Raw genomic sequence first — 6000 nt, 5'->3', positions numbered from 1 at the left:
TCATTGCTCAGGAAATATTGAAAATCATGAATAAGAAATAAGTAGGCTTCACTCAGTGAAATATTTTAAAAGTCAGCAAGAATTTTGGGAACCCTTTCCTCAGAAAGTATGACTTAATGCATTGATTAAACTGCGAATTCATTAACTATATTTGTTAAATAGAGTTGATGGGTTTTTTAATGTGAGAAAATTGAATAATACTGAATGCTGACAAAAAAAATCACAAAAATAACTTAATTATTCAGTTTGAATAGAATAAAAACTGAGTGTTAGATGGCCATCTCTGTCCCAATCATAGTTGTGTGGTCTTCTATCCATTAAGGAAGGACTGTGTGGAGACAACTTTTCCTAAAAAGACATCTGCCTGAGTAAGGCAGGCAATAATATACATCTACCTTATAGAATCAACTCATGCATCAATTATGCTGTAAAAAATGCTTAGGAGAGAGAGCATAACTCTTTCTTCATTAAGTGTGGGCTGTGAAGAGTAACCCAATAAACATTACTTCAGCCAGGTGATCAAGGTCAACATCGATAGTGATGAGTCATATTTACAGAAAGTGCCCTTGATATAATGTGATGAAAATGACATTTTGCCTCTGTGGTTTTCCTCCAAAAAATCCATATCCTCAGTCTAATTATGAAGAAAATGTGAGGTAAACTCTAATTGAGGGACATCTTTCAATATATCTGACCAGTACTCAAAACTGTTATCAAAATCAAGGGAAGTCTGAGAAACTGTCACAATCAAAAGGGGCTTAAGGGGAAATGACAGCTAAGTGTAATATGGTACAACAGAAAAGAGACATTAACTGGAAACTATGGACATTTAACTTAATTATGGTCTTTTATTAATAAAAGTGTATCAGTATTGGCTCATTAATTATAACAAATGTACCATTCAAATATAACATGTTAATAATAGGAGGAACTGTGTGTAGGGGTGAGTATATGGGAACTCCCTGTGATATTTGTTCAATTTTCTGTAAATCCAAAACTCTTTTAAAAAATGAAGTCCATTACTATATTTTAAAAAATAATTTATTTATTCATTTGTTTGTTTAATTATTTATTTTTAGAGAGAGGGGAAAGGAGAAAGAGAGGGAGAGACACATCACTGTGTGGTTGCCTCTCACTCACGCCCCCAACTGGGGACCTGGCGTGCAACCTCGTCATGTGCCCTGACTGGGAGTCGAACCAGCGACACTTAGTTCGCAGGCCACAGCAGCCAGGGCTTTGAAGTCCATTACTTAAAACAATTCATGGAGATATTGCAGGCAAGTACAACTCTTAGTTTAAAAAAAATTTAAGAATTGAGGACTTCCAGCCAAGATGGAGGCCTAGACAGACACACTGCATCTCCTTCCACAACTAAGAAGGAATATAACTACCTCAAAACTAGAGACAACCAGAAGTTCCAGAAAATCGAGCTGCATAGAAGTCCAGCAAACAAAGAAATAAAGAATGCGGTTTGGTGGTGGCAGCGGCAGCAGTAGCAGGCTGGTGAAAAGCGCAATCACAAATTTTAAGAAGTTGGGAGGGACACCTGGAGAGTGCTCCCAGCATCAGACCAGACCACAAAGCTCACAGTTCCAGCACTGGGGACAATAAAACCTCATTGCTTCTGACTGCAAACCAGTGGGACTTGGGACAGAGGAAGAAATTGCCAGTCTTTCAGTTGAGAACACTTGTTTAAAGGGCCACCGTGGTCTTAGACCATCTGGAAACACACCCTCTCTGGGAACAATGCCAGGGCAACAGCTAGAGAGGCGCCAGTCCCATATGGAAGTGGAAGAAGTGCCTGGTAAAGGGGCGAGTGTTGAGCAAGCAGCATTGCTCGCTCTCAGATCCCTTCCCCACATACAGCGCCACAATGTGATGAACTGAGTCGCCCATACTGATGAATACCTAAGGCTCTGCTCCTTACAATGTAACAGGAGTGACAGCTCTACCTAAGACACAGAGGCAAACAAACACAGGAGCCTGTCAAGATGAGGAGACAGAGAAGTATGGCCAAAAAGAGGAACGGATCAAGGTTCCAGTGGGATAACTCAGTGACAAGGAGATAGCCATCCTAACAGATGAGGAGATAGCCAACCTAACAGAAGTAGAGTTCAAAACACTGGTGATAAAGATGCTCACAGGCTGGACACATATGCTTAAGTATGGCAAATGCGTAAGGGAAGAAGTGAAGGCTATGCTAAATGAAACAAAGGAAAATCCACAGAAAACCAATGGTGAAAGGAAGGAAACCAGGGTTCAAGTCAATGACTTGGAACATAAGGAAGAAAAAAACAGTCAACCAGTACAGAATGAGGAAACAAGAATTGAAAAAAAGGAGAGGCTTTGGAACCTCTGGGACAACTTTAGACATACCAACATCCAAATCATAGGGGTGCCAGAAGGAGAAGAGGAAGAGCAAGAAATTGAAAGCTTATGTGAAAAAATAATGAAGGAAAACTTCCCCAATTTGGCAAATGAAATAGACATACAAGTCCAGGAAGCACAGAAGTCCCAAACAAGCTAAACTCAACGAGGACCACACCAAGGCACATCATAATTAAAATGCCAAAGGTTCAAGATAAAGAGAGAATCTTAAAAGCAGCAAGAGAAAAGCAAAGAGTTGCCTACAAAGGGGTGCCTATAAGACTATCAGCTGATTTCTCAAAAGAAACTTTGCAGGCAGGAAGGGACTGGCAAGAAGTATTCAATGTGATGAAAAGCAAGAACCTACAACCTAGATGACTCTATCCAGCAAAGCTATCATTTAGAATGAAGGGCAGATGAAGTACTTCCCAGACAAGGTAAAGCCAAAGGAGTTCATCATCACCAAGCCATTGTTATATGAAATGTTAAAGGGACTTATTTAAGAAAAAGAGGATCAAAAGTATGAACGTTAAAATGACAACAAACTCACAACTATCAACAACTGAATCTAAAAAATAAAAATAAATCCAACTAAACAAACCAGAATAGGAACAGAATTATAGGTATGAAGATCATTCGGAGGGTTATCCGCTGGGAAGGGGGAGGGGGAGAAATGGGGAAATAATACAGGGATTAAGAAGCACAATTTGTTGGTACAAAACAAACAGGAGGAAGTTAAGAATAATACAGGAAACGGTGAAGCCAAAGAACATATATGCACGACCCATGGATATGAACTAAGTGGGTGGGATTGCTGGAGGGAAGGAGGGGTACTGTAACGACATAATCAATAAAATATACTTTAAAAGGTTTAAGAATTGAGTTGAGAATTAGAAAGGTGATGATACAGCAAAATTCAGAGTCAAATAAGATTTCTTTGATCATTTATTATCACGTTCCACAGCACTTTATATTACACAATTATTTGATTCTCACTCTACCTGTGAGGTAAGTATTATTTCTATATTTTAAGTGAGAAGCTGAAGCTTGTGATGGGGGACTCAAATCTTGGAAAATTTTAGTTTCAGGTAACAACTGATAGGTTTAGTAATCAATGTATGTAAAAAGCTGTTGTTTCAGGAACTGGAGGTATGACCCACCTTGATTCCCAGAAACCATAAGCAGTTCCACCTTTCTGCCTGAGGAGGACTGCAAGCAATCAAGATGGTATCTGAACCACTGTACTCCAGGGTGAGAAGACCACCACCCAGGACACAAAGACCACTGCCCAGGGCACAAGGACCACCGCCCAGGACACAGATGAAGGAATACTGCAGCTTTTATCTGATTAACCTTTTCCCTGAATTCCAAGCCCCTTACCTACACTTTCCTTCCCTTTATAAAAAGGGTCCATTTATAATGAAATTTAAGATGATCTATTAGGGTAAAAAACCCGCTGTCTTCTCAAATCACTGGCCATTTGAATAAAGCACCCATGAAGATTCAATCCCTGTCTCTGCTTATTGGGTCTGATAGATGACAGTTAGTATGAACACTGGCTTTTCCAGTTTCACTTGGACTTATGAAGTTACTGGTTCAAGTTTATTCAACTACTGTGTGAACACAGCCAGAGTTTAAATCTATGTCTTTTATATCCACGTTTTTTTCCCCTCAGCATTGTACTGCAGAGAATAAAGGTCAATAGAATGGAAGCAGGAAATTCAATTCAAAACATATCTGCTAAGGTTGAAGCCCTGTGTTGGAAGGTATGGTATAGAGAACAGCAGGCATTAACCCTGACCTTGAGAAATGTGTGCTCTAGTGAGGAAGACAGACAAATATGATTTACGATAATGCCAGGTGCAGTAAAGTGGCAAAGAAAGGCAGATGTGGCTCTTTAACCTGCACACAACCCTATTCCTGTGAGTGGTGAGAAGTTTCAAGGTCAGATTCTTACACTTACATGCAACCTCTGCAGATTGGAAGATTACTTCTTTTAACGTGAGGGATCATTGAAGGATAGGATTCTTGGTTTCTTTTCAAGTGTAAATTAGATGACACTCACAAATAATAAAGCTAACAATCATTTATCTAGTATAAAAGTTTCTGCCTATAGTTTTTCAACTGTAAATGCTTTCCTTGCCACTAAATATTTCAGCTGACAATTTTATTTTAAGCTTGGATTCAGCAAAATACTTATTTTTCATTAATCAGAATGCAATAATATGGTAATAGTTATCCTTATAGAGCACTAACTGTACGTCAGGAACTATTCTAAATGTTTTAAAAACATTATTTTACCCTGGCTGGTGTGGCTCAGTGGATTGAGTGCTAGCCTGCAAACCAAAGGGTTGCTGGTTCGCTTCCCAATCAGAGCACATGCCTGGGTTGTGGGACAGGTCCCTAGTTGGGGCACACGTGAGGCAACCAGTCGATGTATATCTCACACATCAATGTTTCTCTCCCATTCTCCCTCCCTTCAACAGTCCTAAAATAGGACTATTTTAACCCTTATTTTACAACTGAGGAACTTGAAACAAATAAGTTTAATAGTTGTCCATGGTTACCCAACTATAGTGGCAGAGACATAATTTCAACAGGAGTGTAACTCCAGAAAACATCTTACTATAATTATGTTTCGTTGTCAACCTACCCTTCCAACACATACATACACTCTGAAACAGTATGTTAAAGTGTGTTTACTTATATTATAATTTATATGTGAGGAAATATATTTTCTCTAATCTCTAAAGTTATTTTGATCTTCTCAAGCTCCCCAAAAGCCTATATTAGCAAGGGCTAAAATATCCTCAACTAGATTTTGTTTAAAAATGAATTCAATTACACATCATCACCAAGTGGGATATATCCCTGGAATGTAAAGATGGTTTAACATATGAAAATTAATTCATGTATTACATTACATTAACAGAATAAAGGGGAAAAACACATGATTATCTCAGTGGGTGCAGAAAATCATTTGACAAAATTCAACACCCTTTCATGATAAATATACTCAGCAAACTATGATTAAAAGAAAACATAGTAAAGGCCACACATGAAAAACCCACAGCTGACATAATGATTAAAGACTGAAAACTTTCCTCTAATACCAGAAACAAAATAAGGATTCCTGCTTTTTTCACTTTTATTCAACATAATACTAGAAATTCTAGACAGAATAAAAAGACAACCCACAGAGTGGGAGAAAACATTTGCAACTCATGATAAGAGATTAAAATTTATAATATATAAAGAATTCCTACAGTACAAAACAAACACATTGGTAAAGGAACTTGAATAGACACTTCTCCAAAGAAGATAGCAAATGGCCCATAAATACATGAAAAGATGCTCAACATCAATAGTCATCAGGGAAATGTAAACCAAAATCTCAATGACATACCACTGCAAACCAATCAGGATAACAATTTAAAACCAAAAACAAACAGAAAATGACAAGTGTTTGTGTGAACATGGAGAAATTAGAACCCTGTGCACTGTTAGTGAAAATGTAAAACGGCACAACCAATGTGGAAAACATGGTGACTCCTCAAAAAATTGAACACAGAATTACTATATGAACCAGCAATTCCACTCCAGGTATATACCCAAAAGCATTTAAAGCACGGA

Source organism: Furipterus horrens, unplaced genomic scaffold (genome assembly GCF_987537825.1).
Source record: "Furipterus horrens unplaced genomic scaffold, mFurHor1.1.pri manual_scaffold_2, whole genome shotgun sequence".
NCBI classification, from domain to species: domain Eukaryota; kingdom Metazoa; phylum Chordata; class Mammalia; order Chiroptera; family Furipteridae; genus Furipterus; species Furipterus horrens.
This window is presented reverse-complemented; position numbering follows the sequence as displayed.